Below are 18,968 nucleotides of genomic sequence, written 5' to 3' on the forward strand. Positions count from 1 at the left end.
GCTAGAATGAACAACAGCGGAGAGAGTGGGCAGCCTTGGCGAAGCCCCCTTTCTGCAGGGAAGAATGGGGAGGGAGTTCCGTTTATGATGATTGAATAGTTCACATTCTCGACGCATGCCATTATCCAGTTTATGGCATTTGATTTCAAGCCAATCTTAGCTAATAAACATCTGATGAAGCCCCAATCTAAGCAGTCAAAAGCTTTTTGTAAGTCGATTTTCAGAATGGCAGCTTCTGTTTTGTTGGAGACTATGGAGAACAGGCTCTCTTGAGTGTTGGCCACTGCGTCCAATATGTTCCTCCCCTTTAAAAATGCGTGCTGGTCCTTTGATAAAAAGCTGGCTAAGGTCGATTTCATTCTTTCAGCAATGATTTTGGTGATGATTTTGAAAGTTATATTGCATAACAAAATCGGTCTGAAATATTTGAAGGTGTATGCTTCCAGTTTCTTTGGGATAAGAGCTATCTACGTGGAAGAAGTAATCTGATGAATGCTGCCAAAGCTTCTTGCTGCTTCAACCATTCTAAACAGATCCAATTTGATGATGTCAAAGAAGTGAATGAAACAATCAATTGTCCAATGATCCAGGCCAGGACATTTATCCTTCTTAAAGGCCTTCATAACTCCAAGAAGCTCTTCCTTAGTAATGGGCTGAAAGAGACTTTCATTTTTTTCATCATTGAACATTTGAGGGACCAGTTCAATGCCCCATAGGATATCCTGGAAGCTGCAATTTTCCCTTCTTTTGTATTGATTTTTAAAATGTCTCACAGCTTCCTTAGATATATATTGTTGTGAGAAGAGGAAACCCCACTTTCCATCACTAATCTTCCATATGGCGTTCCTCTCCCGTCTGGCATTTGCATACTTGTGAAAGAATTTAGATTTTATGTCCCCTTCCTTGAGCCGGGCTGCTCTACTTTTTAGACGCCATGTTGTTTCCTCCTTCTTTAGAAAATTTTGTTTCTTTCTTTCAAGCTCATTGAGGTGACATCTCATACTGAAAGGAAGCGAGTTGGCCTCCAAAAGCTTGGAAATACTGCCCAGTTCCTTTTTCACTTCCTGTAGAGCCATTCTATCCACCTGTCTTTTTTTGAGTTTCCATTCCTTTACCATTTTTCTAATTTGAGATAGCTTGTCTCGAAATGTCATAAAAGGGGGGGAAAAGTTTTTTGCTGATAACTCCTTCCATGTTTTTTAATTAATTCATTGAAATCGGGGTGCTCTAAGCATATTCTATTGAATTTGAAAGGGTATCCATTCTTATACCCTTTTTCCTTCCAGCTGAGAAAGATAGGCCTGTGGTCAGAGATGTATACATTCTCAATGGACAAGAAAGGCATGCCCATTGTGTCAATTATGCTGGTATGAACAAGGAACCAGTCTATCCTTTTTGCAATATAGGCCTTCTCAATTCTTCCATTGTCCCACGTAGGCATAATTTCGGGCGGGACAACATCTACTAGGTTCCTGTGCAGGAGCTCATACTTAATTCTATCAGCGAGCGGATCTCTCTTTCTGCAATTTCCCCAGCGTTCTTCTGTACTTAGAGTAATGTTTAAATCACCTGCAATCATTAATGAGTCAATGTCAAAGATTTCTGAACCAAAAAATTTATCCCAGAAATGGATCCTGTTCTTATAAGGGGCGTATATATTTAAGATATTGATGGGGCAACTATATCCTCTGATATTAGCTATTATGAGTATGCCCGCAAAACATTTGAAGGCATTGGCTTTGATCCAATAAGGATCCCACAAAACCGCCAGCCCTCCCGATAGACCCTGTGCTTCCGAGGCAGACATGTGCCATGTGGGGAACATTTTTCTGAAGTAAGAAATGGTTGCCTGCTTACTGTGCATGGTTTCTTGAACTAGAATGATTTTAGGATTGGTAGAGGAGAAGAGGTCTTTAAGCGCCAAAAATTTGAGGTCTGCTCCCAGGCCTCGGATATTCATGGATATGATGAAGGTCATTTGGAGAGCATATCAGCCATGCTTGCTCAAAGAGGCTGAGTCTCTGACATGTCAAAGATGGGAACATCTATAAGGGACAAGTCTCTCATTCCTCTGTCCGCATCCTTTGTCCTCCCCCGTAAATGTCAACTCCCTCCATTGGATTTTTTTCTCACTATAATATTTTTAGCAAAATTCAGACTGATGAAAGGAGTCGAAGGTTTATGAGGCTTATGGATGGTGAAGGGTTCCAGCTCAAGAGGAAATCTAAATCACAGTCATACAAATTTGTTGGGGATGAGGCCGGGGAGTTTACGGGGGTGGCAGAAACTATCGGTTCTTTGCCTTTAAAGGATGGAAACTTTTCCGGTACATTGCCTTTCAATGAAGGAGACTGGACCTTTTCGGGCGAAGGTGAGGATGATGAGATGTGGATGGTTTGGGAGCCCACTGTAAAGACCTTTGGCTTGGAGATCGGGGGGGAGGAGGAATAGGTCTATCTTCAGATGGTATCGGGGGGGGGGGGGCAATAATGAAAGGTTTGTGTATTATTTCCAGCATCGAGGCCAGTCATAGATAAGCTATCATGTCTCGAGTGGAGACCCTGAGAGAGGTCTTGAGAGAAGTGCTGTGGAGATAGGTTGAAATCATTTACCAGATTATTGAAATCTTGTGCATCGACCAGATCCGTCGAATTTGAACTAGTTGTAGGAGATAGCTTTTTCTTTTTAGAGGATAGGGGAGAAACTGCCCGGAGCTTTCCATGATGAATCCTGCTATTTATGCTCGGGCATTGAGGGCAGTTGTTTATAATATGACCTGTCTTATGAAAAGCATAACACCTGAAGGGAATGCCCCAAAATTCCAGATGCTATTTTATTTTTAAGTCCCTCCATGCAATTTCTATGTGGTCAGGGAAACCTCCCCTGTAGGCCATTTCGAAAAGAATCCACGCAATGCGTTTATCTCTCTGCCCAAGGCACCATGGATCAACGTAGACGAATCTTCTAATGGAGTTTCCTATCTCTATAAAGGTCTCTTTTGACCACATTTCCAGGGGTAGGTTTGGGAGTTTTACCTAGATCAGGTTATTCGAGGGGGTGTTTCTCAAAGGGTTATACCCTATGTACCATTTGTGGAGGGCAAGGAAGCTCCTTCTGTGAACCCAAGGGCGAGACTGGATGGCTTCAGCATCCCCATCTTTTAAAAAGTGAAAGCAATACCACTCCTTCATGAGCTTAGAGATAATGGGGAGGTATCCAATCAGCGGCTTCCACTGTGTCTCAAGCCATTTTCGCATTGAGGAATCATTCATTTATGGGAAATGCCATCTGCCTACTAAGGCAAGATCCTGTAGACTGTCTATGCGCTCAGTCAGGTGGACGCTGTCTAATTTGATAGCAGCAGGCGGAGGTATGGTCTTAACCGGGTTTCGAGCCTTGTTGTAGTGACCTGTGTGATCCGACAGCACTTGCTGAGATCGATCTCTGTCCTTGTCGACATGGTGCATTGATGATTGGATGACAACCTCGTCCAACATGGCTTGCCATCCTTTGGATGATGTGGCGCCACCCCATTCTTTCTCAGCCAGTATGGAAACCTGTATCATGGCCTCCGTGGCCGATGCGTCGGAGCCACCCTCCATGTGCCTCCAAAACTGTCACCTAGCTTTGTAGAGTGAACTAGATTCCTAGGTAGATTTCCAAATCGGGGCAATTGGGCTAGAATTTAATACATGGGCGTCCGGTCTCTGAGAGAAAAGCCTAGAAGAGATATTGACATGCTGGGGAAAGAGACCCGTTCTGATAAAGTGCCTGGCAGCTAGAAGACTCAAGAAGGGAACGTCTTACAAATCGAGAGAGGCTCAGGTATTGAGAAGGCTAGCTCAGCTGAGGGATAGATTGCCGAATAGGGATAAAGTACGGGGAATAAATGAGCATACGATTAGGAACTGGACACAATTCTCGGATTAGGTGATGCTGGATGAAAAGAATTTAAGTCCCCTCTGACGACTGTCTCACAATTCGAGGTGATTGAGTCTAATACTCTACTCCCACAGGTGTGAGACCCTTTGCCCTATGTACTATTCCAAGAGCCATAAGGAAAGCTGGATTGGATTCTCAATTTCGGGCGTCGGGAAGTGGTTTTCCAACCCACTTCAGGAGAGTGGAGGGAGAGAGTTCAGGATCTGTGGCGAAAGCAGACTCTATTCAAAATACCGCTAGGGAGCCTTAACTAATTGATGATTCTTGGCATACAATGCAACAGCAATAGATTTCAAATATGCACCACCATGTTCCTATTTTAACTCGAACGTATGAATAGGGCTTGTAAAACACTATAGATTTCTTCAATTTGGGAAATAATAACCAGGGCATGCTGTAACCAAATAACCAGAATCTATGCAGAGAGACTTTAAAACTTGCTTAGAAAAATCCAATTCTATACAGAGGACCTTGTAATCCAAATCAAAATACAAAATCTTTTTTCAAGCATGCTAATCACTATGACTGTGGTAAGATGAAAGAAATCACACAATAAACTATATTCTAGACACTTTTAAAGAGGCAGAGAAAAACTGTGAAAAGCATGTAAGACAAAAGCTCTGTGACTGACCTCTATCTGGGCACGTGCCGAGGGAATAGCGACTTAGAGACTCCAGCCGAGCCAAAGCCAAAACGACGACCACCGGAAATGTGAAAGGTCAGATTGCAGAAGGTCAGCTTGAAGGGGAAGCTGGCCAAACGTCCTCACTACCGCAGAGGTTGGATTTGTAGGTCTTTATGGAATCGAGGCCAGATGAGAAGTGGAGAGTGCGTGTCAATTAGAGGGTTGCATGAGAGGTTGTGAGGTCTATTGCCGGCCACTAGCTATGGAAGAAGCATGTCGAAATAGCATACGTGCATGGACTTACAGGAATTCTACCAGGGTGAATAACGTGGCAATGAAAACAGAAACTAGTCATGCATTGGCTGTTGGTGTACCTGCTTTGCGTAGATTGGTTGTTGGCGTGTGGAAGTCATGGCAATGGCGACCTGATTGGTAGCTTTAGCATGTTGTTCCACCCAGCACCGCCTCGCTCCTTACCTTGTGCTTTGAAACTTTCAGAGTTACCAGGGTTTATAAGTGACACTCAGATTTATGTTTACATATTCCACCATCCTTCTCTCTAGTGTACGTCGTCGTGGGCTGACAATCATTTTGGGTGGAGGGTTACATATTATAAACCCCACGAGTTCGGCCAGTTGAACATATTTGAAGGTTTTAGGGGTGATATTTGATCAACTTAAAATTAATTTGGAGTAAGGCTATCGTTGATTATACAATATCAAGTTTTTCTCTACGTTTCCCATCATATGCATTCAACAATCTGGTTCAATGAGCTTATGTGCATTCTTCTCGTAGAACTTGAAGAATAGATCAATGATCTTGTAGAGTACGAGGACCTTGCATATTAGATTCTTGGGCTTTCAGATGGACAAGACAACCAATGGAAAAATTCTTTGAATTCTAAATTAAGGGAAGCAGAATTGGAACCATAGGAAAAATAAATTCACAATGGCCAAATGGACAAATATCTAATGGAGTCACAGGTTACATTTAAATAGTGACTTCTTTGAATTCTCGGCCTTAAACCCTTAATTTCTCCTAAGAAGAGCTTTTTCATCCCCAATTTCCCACAAACGCTGAGAATTTGTTGCAAAGGATTGGTAAAATGCATAAATTAACACTAAAATCCTCCCAAAAAAAAACCCAAATTCAAACTCTGGAATGCAATTCCTAGCTCGAAATTCAAGATCTAATGCTGACAATTTGGATGAATTTAAGCTTGGAAATGAAAGGCGTGTTGTTCCCAGCGATTTGCACCAGATAATCAAGATTTAGCGGGCACTACAATGCAATTCCGAGGCAAATGATTCTTCTTCTAAACCTCTCAAATTTCTCACTAAAAACCTCCACGATTTAGAGCTTCGAGCTTTTCCTCCTTTTCCTTGGCCTACAATCTCCCTACATATACTATTAAAGGCGGCTGGTCATAACGGGGTTGAGGATGGGATAAAACTGAACATGTTTTTCCATTATACTAATCGCCAAAAGAAAAAGCCCTAATTCTGAGCATTGTTCGCAGCTCAAAATGGAGAGTGGCTTTCTGGAGTCTGTTCACTACCAAGAACCCTGAAAGACAAAGTGCTTCGGATCAGGTCGTGAACAATGTGGTGGCTGGAAAAATTGTAGGAGGGTGAAGAAATTAATATTATAATCACTGGTGTGCAAAACTTCAGAAAAACTACCATTTTCATTGCTATTCATGGGCTATAGAGAGTGCATTCAACAAAACCTAAAAAATATGAGATTCATTGAAAGAACTGTATGCAACAGAGATTCACATTACATTTACCTACAGGGCTCTAGTGTTCCGCCTTATTTGTTATATTTATACTGAACACAACTCCCGCTCCATTAGTGAGATTGTCAAACAGGGATCCTCTGTCAGCGTGAACACTGCTATACTTTGTGAGATAATGTGGTCTACCTTTTAAGTTGTGCAGGGCCTCTCATAGAGGGACATGAGCTGATTGAATGCATGCCAGTAAAACCCAGTTACAATGTCTAAATGTATTACAATGTACTCTTGTGGAACATATATGCTGTGAGTTATAGTGGGACACTGGAGCCAAGGTGAAGAAAATGCTAAAACACTAGGATGAAAAACACTACAGGACTCAGATTGAATCAAATAAGTAATGAGATCCATCCATTCCCTGTAGGACACAAATCAAATTGTCAACCAGAAACATTGGCTAAGCATATATGTGCAGAAAATACATGTGCCACTTACAAAATTGGCGGGCACGATGTAGAGGAGAAACTAAAGAACAAGTTATGCATGTTATGTCGTTAAAGGGAGTACCATCTGGTTTTCAAAGAGACCATGTGTGCAATGACTCCCACATTGCTGCCATATATGATCCTAGATCTTTAGCCCATTCTGATTCATTACGACTCAGATGGGATAGAAATATGAAGACCAAAATTAGAACTAAAAATATTAAAGTGAGAGTGTGCAAAGGAGAACAGGACCACCAGGTGGAGTCCTAGTAGTGATGTGGGCATATAAATGCCTGGGGCTGAGAGGACTTGGCTAGGTAATCCCGGGGGAGCTCAAGTACTATTTACCATAACTCTTATATAGCATCTAGCGATATAGAAAAACCTAATTGAACTTGAAATATTAAAGCAATTACAATTTTTAATACCTGTTTTAACATAAATAATGCATTTTGGAAGCAATTACAATTTTGAATACCTGTTTTAATATGAAGCAGGCATTTTGAAGGCAATCACAATTTTAAATACCCGTTAAGATTTTATGAGGCTCTTCTGCCTCTTCTCCCATCACCATGCTGAGACACATTTGCATATATAATGCATATATATCAAGATTCTTAAACTGCGATGATATTTAATACTTTTTTGACAGCTAAAAAGGAAATAAAAAAATGCCACTCCATTAATTATCATTAAGGTAAGCAAGAACTTAATACAACTAGAAAAATGGGTTACACTGGTACCTGCAAGGCTTACATATTCGAGTCAAAAAACTGATTTAACCTATACGTGTTATAAAAAACCCACAACAAAGCCCTGGTCTGAGATTATAATGGTGTAAGAAAAATGAGAAAGAATGGGATCAGAATAGCCAGTCTTTAGAGAAAAATGGTTTAAATGATGAAAATAAGTGGGAAGGAGAGAGGGATGCACATAAGTTTCTATCGGGAGAAGTTTAGGAATTGTCGATGAAGTTTGAACCAAGATGGTAGTTGGTAAGGTCATGGAAGCATGGATTAAGGATAGATTAGTTGGTCGTGCACCGTAGAATAGGGTTTTCAAAGCACAAATTTGTTGGTTGTGCACCCCACATAACTGGGTTTTGGAGAGAGCGAAGGAATAATGCTACCAAACTAGACGCGGAGAAACCCAGAATAATGATGCATGTGGGAAATAGATGTCAGGCTGATAGAGGAAAATTTATGTGCCAGATGAAATAGAAAAAGATATATAGCCAGATGTCAAAGAGAAAACCATACACCAGATGTCAATAAGAAAACAAAAATGTAAACTACTAAACTGATTCAAAAAAAGGCCTATCGGCCTAAATATTATGTATTTCATAATAAAATGACAGACAATACTTTTGATTCAATAACTTTGTTTAATTGAATAATGCATGTATGGGTATAAGTTTTGTTATTTACGTGGAATATGGTTTATGAATATGTCCCAGATGGTATCATGTGTGTGGTCAAGGTTATTTTAAGATTAGATGATGGTATCATTTGTGGCTAAGGTTATTTTGAGATTTGATGGAGAGACGTTTTTGTTTTGTACTCTGTTTTGTTATGTTTCTTCCTCTCAGTATAAATATATATTTGACAATCTCATTGTAATATCCTGTTGACATATCAATGCTCAGTTTTTTAGTTATATCTATGAGTGGGCCTAATGGTTAAGAGCATGTGTTTCCTCCTAAGAGGTCATAGGTTCAAAACCAGATGGAGGTAGAGTATGTATGCCTATCGCATTAAGTAATTTAAATGGATATTATTATTATTATTAAGTAATTTACAATCCAGCTCAGGCACTACAATGCAATTCCGAGGCAAATGATTCTTCTTCTAAACCTCTCAAATTTCTCACTAAAAACCTCCACGATTTAGAGCTTCGAGCTTTTCCTCCTTTTCCTCAGCCTACAATCTTCCTACATATACTATTAAAGGCAGCTAGTCATAACGGGGGTGAGGATGGGATAAAACTGAACATGTTTTTCCATTATACTAATCGCCAAAAGAAAAAGCCCTAATTCTGAGCATTGTTCGCAGCCCAAAGTGGAGAGTGGCTTTCTAGAGTCTGTTCACTACCAAGAACCCTGAAAGACAAAGTGCTTCAGATCAGGTCGTGAACAATGCGGCGGCTGGGAAAATTGTAGGAGGGTGAAGAAATTAATATTACAATCATTGGTGTGCAAAACTTCAGAAAAACTACCATTTTCATTGCTATTCATGGGCTATAGAGAGTGCATTCAACAAAAACTAAAAAATATGAGATTCATTGAAAGAACTGTATGCAACAGAGATTCACATTACATTTACCTAAAGGGCTCTAGCGCTCCGCCGTATTTGCTATATTTATACTAAACACAAATCCTGCTCCATTCGTGAGATTGTCAAACAAGGCTCCTCTGTCAGCGTGAACACTGCTATACTTTGTGAGATAATGTGGTTTACCTTTTAAGTTGTGCAAGGCCTCTCATAGAGGGACATGAGCTGATTGAATGCATGCCAATAAAACCCAGTTACAATGTCTAAATGTATTACAATGTACACTTGTGAAACATATATGCTATGAGTTATAGTGTGACACTAGAGCCAAGGTGAAGAAAATGCTAAAACACTGGGATGAAAAACACTACAGGACTCAGATTGAATCAAATAAGTAACGAGATCCATCCATTCCCTGTAGGACACAAATCAAATTGTCAATCAGAAACATCAGCTAAGCATATATGTGCAGAAAAGACATGTGCCACTTACAAAATTAGCGGGCACAATGTAGAGGAGAAACTAAAGAACAAGTTATGCATGTTATGCCATTAAAGGGAGTACCATCTGGTTTTCAAAGAGACCATGTGTGCAATGACTCCCACATTGCTGCCAAGTATGATCTTAGATCTTTAGCCCCTTCTGATTCATCATGACTCAGATGGGATAGAAATATGAAGACCAAAATTAAAACTAAAAAGATTAAAGTGAGAGTGTGCAAAGGAGAACAGGACCACCAGGTGGAGTCCTAGTAGTGATGTGGGCATATAAATGCCTGGGGCTGAGAGGACTTGGCTAGGTAATCCTAGGGGAGCTCAAGTACTATTTACCATAACTCTTGTATAGCATCTAGGATATATAAAAACCTAATTGAACTAGAAATATTAAAGAAATTACAATTTTTAATACCTATTTTAATATGAATAATGCATTTTGGAAGCAATTACAATTTTGAATACCTGTTTTAATATGAATCAGGCATTTTGAAGGCGATCACAATTTTAAATACCCGTTAAGATTTTATGATGCTCTTCTGCCTCTTCTCACATCACCATGCCGAGACACATTTGCATATATAATGCATATATATCAAGATTCTTAAAACGCGATGATATTTAGTACTTTTTTGACAGCCAAAAGGAAATAAAAAAATGCCAATCCATTAATTATCATTAAGCCAAGCAAGACCTTAAGAAAACTGGAAAAATGGGTTACACTGGTACCTGTAAGGCTTACATATTCGAGTCAAAAAAATGATTTAACCTATACTTGTTATAAAAACCCACAACAAAAGTCTGAGATTATAACGGTGTAAGCAAAATGAGAAAGAATGGGATCAGAAAAGCCAGTCTTTAGAGAAAAATGGTTTAAATGATGAAAATAAGTGGGAAGGAGAGAGGGATGCACATAAATTTCTATCGGGAGAAGTTTAGGAACTATTGATGAAGTTTGAACCAAGATTGTAGCTGGTAAGTTCATGGAAGCATGGATTAAGCACAGATTAGTTGGTCGTGCACCATAGAATAGGGTTTTCAAAGCACTAATTTGTTGATTGTGCGACCCACATAATTGGGTTTTGGAGAGAGCGAAGGAATAATGCTACCAAACTAGACGCGGAGAAACCCAGAATAATGATGCATGTGGGAAACAGATTTCAGGCTGATAGAGGAAAATTTATGTGCCAGATGAAACAACAAAGATATATAACCAGATGTCAAATAGGAAACCATACACCAGATGTCAATAAAAAAACAAAAATGTAAACTACTAAACTGATTCAAAAAAAGGCCTATCGGCCTAAATATTATGTATTTCATAATAAAATTTAGAAAACAATTTAATATTTCATCTAATTAATATTTTTAATTATTACATAGTTAAAAAATGACAGACAATACTTTTGATTCAATAACTTTATTTAATTGAATAATGAATGTATGGGTATAAGTTTTGTTATTTACGTGGCATATGGTTTATGAATATGTCCCAGATGGTATCATGTGTGTGGTCAAGGTTATTTTAAGATTAGATGATGGTATCATTTGTGGCTAAGGTTATTTTGATATTTGATGGAGAGACGTTTTTGTTTTGTACTCTGTTTTGTTATGTTTTTTCCTCTGAGTACAATCTTATTGTAATATTCTATTGACATATCAATGCTCAGTTTTTTAGTTATATGTATGAGTGGGCCTAATGGTTAAGAGCATGTGTTTCCTCCTAAGAGGTCATAGGTTCAAAACTAGAGGGAGGTAGAGTATGTATGCCTATCGCATTAAGTAATTTAAATGGATATTATTATTATTATTAAGTAATTTACAATCCAGATCGGGCACTACAATGCAATTCCGAGGAAAATGATTATTCTTCTAAACCTCTCAAATTTCTCACTAAAAACCTCCAGGATTTAGAGCTTCAAGCTTTTCCTCCTTTTCCTCGGCCTACAATCTCCGTACATATACTATTAAAGGCTGCTGGTCATAATGGGGGTGAGGATGGGATAAAATTGAACATGTTTTTCCATTATACTAATCGCCAAAAGAAAAAGCCCTAATTCTGAGCATTGTTCGCAGCCCAAAGTGGAGAGTGGCTTTCTGGAGCCTGTTCACTACCAAGAACCCTGAAAGACAAAGTGCTTTGGATCAGGTCGTGAATAGTGCGGCAACTGGGAAAATTGTAGGAGGGTGAAGAAATTAATATTACAATCACTGGTATGCAAAACTTCAGACAAACTACCATTTTCATTGCTATTCATGGGCTATAGAGAGTGCATTCAACAAAACCTAAAAAATATGAGATTCATTGAAAGAACTGTATGCAACAGAGATTCTCATTACATTTACCTAAAGGGCTCTAGCGCTCCGCCGTATTTGCTATATTTATACTGAACACAGCTCCCGCTCCATTCGTGAGATTTTCAAACATGGCTCCTCTGTCAGCGTGAACACTGCTATACTTTGTGAGATAGTGTGGTCTACCTTTTAAGTTATGCAGGGCCTCTCATAGAGGGACATGAGCTGATTGAATGCATGCCAATAAAACCCAGTTACAATGTCTAAATGTATTACAATGTACTCTTGTGAAACATATATGCTGTGAGTTATAGTGGGACACTAGAGCCAAGGTGAAGAAAATGCTAAAACGCTGGGATGAAAATCACTACAGGACTCAGATTGATTCAAATAAGTAACGAGATCCATCGATTCCCTGTAGGACACAAATCAAATTGTCAATTAGAAACATTGGCTAAGCATATATGTCCAGAAAAGACATGTGCCTCTTCCAAAATTGGCAGGCACGATGTAGAGGAGAAACTAAAGAACAAGTTATGCATGTTATGCCGTTAAAGGGAGTACCATCTAGTTTTCAAAGAGACCATGTGTGCAATGACTCCCACATTGCTGCCAAGTATGATCCTAGATCTTTAGCCCCTTCTGTTTCATTACGACTCAGATGGAATAGAAATATGAAGGCCAAAATTAGAACTAAAAAGATTAAAGTGAGAGTGTGCAAAGGAGAACGGGACCACCAGGTGGAGTCCTAGTAGTGATGTGGGCATGTAAATGCTTGGGGCTGAGAGGACTTGGCTAGGTAATCCCGGGGGAGCTCAAGTACTATTTACCATAACTCTTATATAGCATCTAGGGATATAGAAAAACCTAATTGAGTTGGCAATATTAAAGAAATTACAGTTTTTAATACCTGTTTTAATATGAATCATGCATTTAGAAAGCAATTACAATTTTGAATACCTGTTTTAATATGAATCAGGCATTTTGAAGGCAATCACAATTTTAAATACCCGTTAAAATTTTATGAGGCTCTTTTGCCTCTTCTCCCATCACCATACTGAGACACATTTGTATATATAATGCATATATATCAAGATTCTTAAACCGCGACGATATTTAATAGTTTTTTGACAGCTAAAAAGGAAATAAAAAAACGCCACTCCATTAATTATCATTAAGCCAAGCAAGAACTTAATACAACTAGAAAAATGGGTTACACTAGTATCTGCAAGGCTTACATATTCAAGTCAAAAATTTGATTTAACCTATACCTATTATAAAAACCCACAACAAAACCCTGGTCTAAGATTATAACGGTGTATCAAAATGAGAAAGAATGGTATCAGAAAACCCAGTCTTTAGAAAAAAATGGTTTGAATGATGAAAATAAGTGGGAAGGAGAGAGGGATGCACATAAATTTCTATCGGGAGAAGTTTAGGAACTGTTGATGAAGTTTGAAGCAAGATGGTAGCTGGTAAGGTCATGGAAGCATGGATTAAGCACAAATTAGTTGGTCGTGCACCATAGAATAGGGTTTTCAAAGCACGAAATTGTTGATTGTGCACCCCGCATAACTGGGTTTTGGAGAGAGCGAAGGAATAATGCTACCAAACTAGACACGGAGAAACCCAGAATAATGATGCATGTGGGAAACAGATGTGAGGCTGATAGAGGAAAATTTATGTGCCAGATGAAACAGAAAAAGATATATAGCCAGATGTCAAAGAGAATACCATAAGCCAGATGTCAATAGAAAGAAAAAATTTAAACTACTAAACTGATTCAAAAAAAAGTCTATCGACCTAAATATTATGTATTTCATAATAAAATTTAGAAAACAATTTAATATTTCGTCTAATTAATATTTTTAATTATTACATAGTTAAAAAAAGAAGTTGTCTATAACGCGACTTTTTGAAAGCCTTTCCGGCGGGTTTTTCCGGTAGAAATCCGGCAGGAATTTATTAGAATCGCAAGTTTGATAGCTAGTTTCTGCACAATGAAAGCGTCCCAGGGGTTTTTCAGGGTGCTGAATCCAAATATGCAGTTAAAAAACCATTTTAACTGCAACAAATCAAGATTTAACCTCAATTTCTTCCGCCGGATTCCGTCACCGGAATCTCCAAAAAGTCGCATTATAGACAACTCCGTTAAAAAAATGACAGACAATACTTTTGGTTCAGTAACTTTCTTTAATTGAATACTGCATGTATGGGTATAAGTTTTGTTATTTACGTGGCATATGGTTTATGAATATGTCCCAGATGGTATCATGTGTGTGGTCAAGGTTATTTTAAGATTAGATGATGGTATCATGTGTGGCTAAGGTTATTTTGAGATTTAATGGAGAGACATTTTTGTTTATGTTTTTTCCTCTAAGTATAAATATATATTTGACAATCTTATTGTAATATTTATATGTATGAGTGGGCTAAATGGTTAAAAGCATGTTTTTCTTTCTAAGAGGTCATAGGTTCAAAACCAGAGGGAGGTAGAGTATGTATGCCTATTCCAGCGAAGCCTGCCATAGATGTAAACTGAATTAAAACCTATTTATGTTTTCTGAAACCAAAATGTATCCATATTTTTGCATAGGCCCTGCCCTGGACTCGAAGGATTTGTGTTTTGAACAGCAATTTGATCAATCCTTTGTAGTTCAAACCATGGACTTTGCAGTTCAAACCATGGCTTGTTTCTGGAAGCAGCACTGGTCCATTGGCGAAATCCTCAGTACAACACCGTTCGACTCATTTTCACCTTTTGCTGTGCCCTAATATTTGGCTCTATTTTTTGGAGAATTGACCGGAATATGTAAACATTACTTTCTCCAATTCTAATGTGTCGTTCGATGTAGACAAAACGATCCAATTCTTATTTGTGGTTGGATGTAAACAAATTCTAATGTGTTGTTCGATGTAGACAAAACGATCCAATTCTTATGTGTGGTTGGATGTTGTTTACAGGCAGAAGCAACAAGATATATTCAATGCTTTGGGATCCATGTTCGCAGCTATTATCTTCGTGGGTTTCTGTAATGCCCTCTCTGTCCAACCAGTAGTTGATGTCGGAAGGACAGTTTTCTATAGAGAAAAGGTAGTAGGGATGTATTCTGCTCTTCCCTATGCTACTGCTCAGGAAACTATTTTTTATTTTTTTGGCTAGCGCCTTATATGCATGCACAGGCTTAACGCGGACAATAGCCAAATTCTTTTCGTATTTGTTTTTCATGTTCTTCACGTTCCTTTTTACTATGGGATGATAGTGGCGGCATTCACTCCTAATGCAACCATAGCTTCAGTTCTCTCCTATGCTTTTATTGCAGTCTGGATGATTTTCAGTGACTTCATAATTCCACGTACGGTGAGATTAATGTGTTTACTCGCTAGATTTTTGAAATTTAATGATGATAGGAGAGAAATCAAATATTCATTTAATTCGTTTTATCTATCAAATTTCCAAAATATTCCAGAAGACTGAGAGAAACCAACTGTTCATTTAACTCATTTTATTCTAGAATCTTGAGGGAAATCAACGGTTCAGATTTCCATAATATTCTAAAATCCTCCCTGGAAAATTGCCTACTTATCTCTTTAGACTCGTCACAAAAATCAGCCAAATCATGTTCATTGATAATGTGGGTGTTTGCGAGTGTTACAGCGGATTCCTGTGTGGTGGAGATGGTATTACTAGGGCTGCCCCTTCGCATGGACGCTCTACGGACTGGCGGTATCTCAGTTTGGCGATATTTCAGATGAAGTGGTAATGGCAGATGGCGAGATGCAACAAGTGAACAAATTTTTGAGTAGTTACTTTGGATATAACCACGATTTTTTGGGACCTGGTTGCAGTTGCTACAATGACAATCGCAATTTTGTTTGCTGCGATCTTTGCACTGAGCATTAGTACAATTAATTTCCAAAAAAAATAGAAAAACGATTTATTCGTTATCTTCCCAAAAAAATTAAAAAAACATTTATTAGTTTTTTCTTTTTTTTTTTTTAAGAAAAAAAAATGCTTCTGTATTAATATAAAAACAGATAGTACATTTGTCATGGATCTTGATTTTCAGTCTTGTTCTTCAGCATACAACACATCCAAAAAAGTGAAAATTGTGTCCTTTTCCAATAACCATCTTCTAGTTCTAGATACTTAAGTTTTGTAGATCACTGTGAGTCCTACATAGACCATATACCACTTCCTACAAAAAAAGAAAAAACAAAATGTATACATCTTCTTACAAAAAAAGTGCCGTGTGCGTTCGAGTATTACCTAGCACTGTCTTCTAACTCTTCGAGAAGTTAATGCTTCCCGCATTTGTCTTAACCCCTTGTTCAAATACTGAAAAAAAAAAACTTACCAGATTCTTTGCCAATGCCTCCTTTGGATAGTAAATCAGTTGTCTAGTTCTGTTCTCTGAAAATGTGATCAATGTTGATGTGTTGGAAAGTGCTTACCATCGTCTTGATGCACTTCATCTAGTTTTTTAAAATCGGAGGGTTGAATTTATTCTGTCCCTTAGTCCAGTCGATAATTCCTTTTGCATCCCCAAAGACCTATAGGCTCTCCAATCCCAACCATTTCACTGCTATCAACACTCCCCATAGCGCAACTATCTCTGCCTTACTGTTTGTGCCCTGGCCCCCTTCCCACCAAAAGTGATAGCAGTTTCCCGCTCAGTGACAATGTATACCCCACATCCACATTTCCTCCTACAACATGCTCCATCGAAGAAACCCACTGAGAATTTATGCCATATATCTTCCCAAATGATACTTTTGTGCTTGTTTACAATATTAGTTGGACCAAGCTCCAAGAAGTAGACAATACGTCCTCCCTTACTATCGGATTCTTGTTCTAAAAAATGAGTGCATTTCTGCTCCGCCATATGGTCCATATGAGATACAGTGGGAGAAAACAAAATCTATCATGAGTTTTGAACCACTTCCATAAGCAACTTTTTAATGATGAGAAATACTTAATTGGCATGATACCAAAAGTGTCCAATACCCCCTCCCAAACAACCAACATGCATGGGCAATGCAGAAATAAATGAACACTCAAAGGAGGCATATCCCTGGCCCTATGTGTCCTCTGTTAAGTAAATTATTCCATGTCAACACTCTGTCCATTATAGCCAACTAGTTGAAACACTTGATCTTGTTGGGGATATTCCCTTTCCATATTTTCTGTATCCAGGAATTCCCCTGATTCCCCATCTCCTCCCTAGGGATTCCATTGTATATTTCTTTTACCAAAGGGTGCCCCTTTTTAATGCTACCCCCATAACATATGATCCCGCTAATCATTTAGAGAGATGCCTAGGTTTCTTAGGTTGGTAATATATTCTTCCCATTCACAGACATCCCCCTCCATTAGTTGAATATCCCTAGCACTTTTCCATGATTGGCGATCAATGCATAATACATCATGCATGAAAATCTGATTTAGATAGATTAACTCTTTGTTATGCAGGAAATTAAGAATTCTAGATGATAGAGTGTGGTTTCACCCCATACCTTTAATTGCATCCAGTCCAATCTTGATGATTGACCCATCCCCTACCTCCCACCATACCGATCCCATCATCCACTGAATGTTTTTAATCATACTCTTCCAAATGTATGATGAATTAGTCTTCCTCTTGGCCCCTCTCGAAATCCAAGTCGTCCTCACTGTCCATACATGTACTTTTCAGTGATGATATTTAACCAAATGCCTGATCCTCTAACTTCCATCCACATGTTCTTTATGATCAGGGAAATATTGAAGGTTGTTGGATGTATAATGCTCCATCCTACTTCCTCAACAGGTCTAGCAATTTGCGACCATTTAACAAGATGATACTTCCCTCGAGATAATTTTCCATCCCGAATGAAATGACCCATAATAGATTGGATATTTTTTATGATCTTCCTTGGCAGTAGAAAAAGGTGCATCCAGTATATGGCAAGGTTTTGAAGGACAACTTTTAACAATATCATCCTTCCTCCCATAGACAACCATCTATTAGTCCAACCATCAAGCTTCTTTTGGAACCTAACTACTAACCACTCCCAGTCCTTGTTGCAGTAATTGTTGGGCTTCAGGATGAAACCCAGATATGTGCACCCATCATCCAAATGTCTCACCCCCACACCCAAGTGCAATCTGATGTCCTCCATCACTGAATCTGCATTCCCATTGTGGATGAGAAGTGATTTCGGGCCATTCATGCACAATCCCGAAGCCCTTCCAAATGAAGAAATGATGCGATGGATAGCAGTCCATTCAGTCAAGGTAGTAGGACCACCGAATAGGAGGTCGTTGATGAACATTAAGTGTGTAATGTTAATCCTTTTTTATACTCTAATACCTAAGATTTCCCCCACCGCTTTTTCATCCCTCACTTTCCTGCTGAGACTGTCGATGACCATGAGGAACAACATAGGTGAGAGGGCACATCCCTGCCTCGAGCCCCTGTGAGCTGAGAAGAATTTGGATGGTATACCATTTATAATAACTGCAAAATTTTTAGTCTTACTGCATGCCATAATTGACACAATGATTGGATTGTACAGTCCCACTTTGATCATAATCATTTTGAGGAATTCCTAGTCTACATAGTCGTACGCCTTGGTCAAATCTACCTTAAGAATACAAGACTTCAGGTTCCTAGATTTGATGGTATGCATAACCTCCTGAGCTATAGCAATAGCATCATGAATCTGACTTCCCTTGATGAACCCGAACTGCTCCTCTGTGATAAGTTTTGACAGAATCGGCTTCAATTTTCTATCCATCACTTTAGATATCAATTTGTACATAGTATTGCATAGTCATATCCGACGAAAATCCACAAATGGTTGGGGGATTTTCCTCTTAGGTATGAGAGCGATCAAAGTGGCATTGGTAGCCCCATAAATGAAGCCATTTATCCTTGAATTATCAATCGCTGCCAACAAATCGGGTATCATCAAATCTTCAAAATGGATAAATACTGTTGGAATATTAATTCCAACTGCTGTACAGGGACAGCGACGGCGGCACAGTCAGTTGCCGACTCAGCCAGCACGCAGCAAGAAAAACAGCTCAGGAAAACCACTGAATGTTATCGGATCACTTTTGGTCTGCAAGCGGTTTCC

At 38.9% G+C, this 18,968-nt stretch overlaps 1 pseudogene; it reads left to right on the plus strand.

Annotated features, from left to right (window-relative positions):
* The window catches only part of LOC149229062 (ABC transporter G family member 39-like), a 109,817-nt pseudogene extending 94,067 nt beyond the window's left edge, over positions 1-15,750 (plus strand).
* The last annotated feature ends 3,218 nt before the right edge of the window (positions 15,751-18,968 follow it).

The sequence above is a fragment of the Pinus tabuliformis genome, chromosome J (assembly GCF_031772625.1).
Source record: "Pinus tabuliformis cultivar Carrire ecotype Pingquan chromosome J, CPIR1, whole genome shotgun sequence".
Classification (NCBI taxonomy): domain Eukaryota; kingdom Viridiplantae; phylum Streptophyta; class Pinopsida; order Pinales; family Pinaceae; genus Pinus; species Pinus tabuliformis.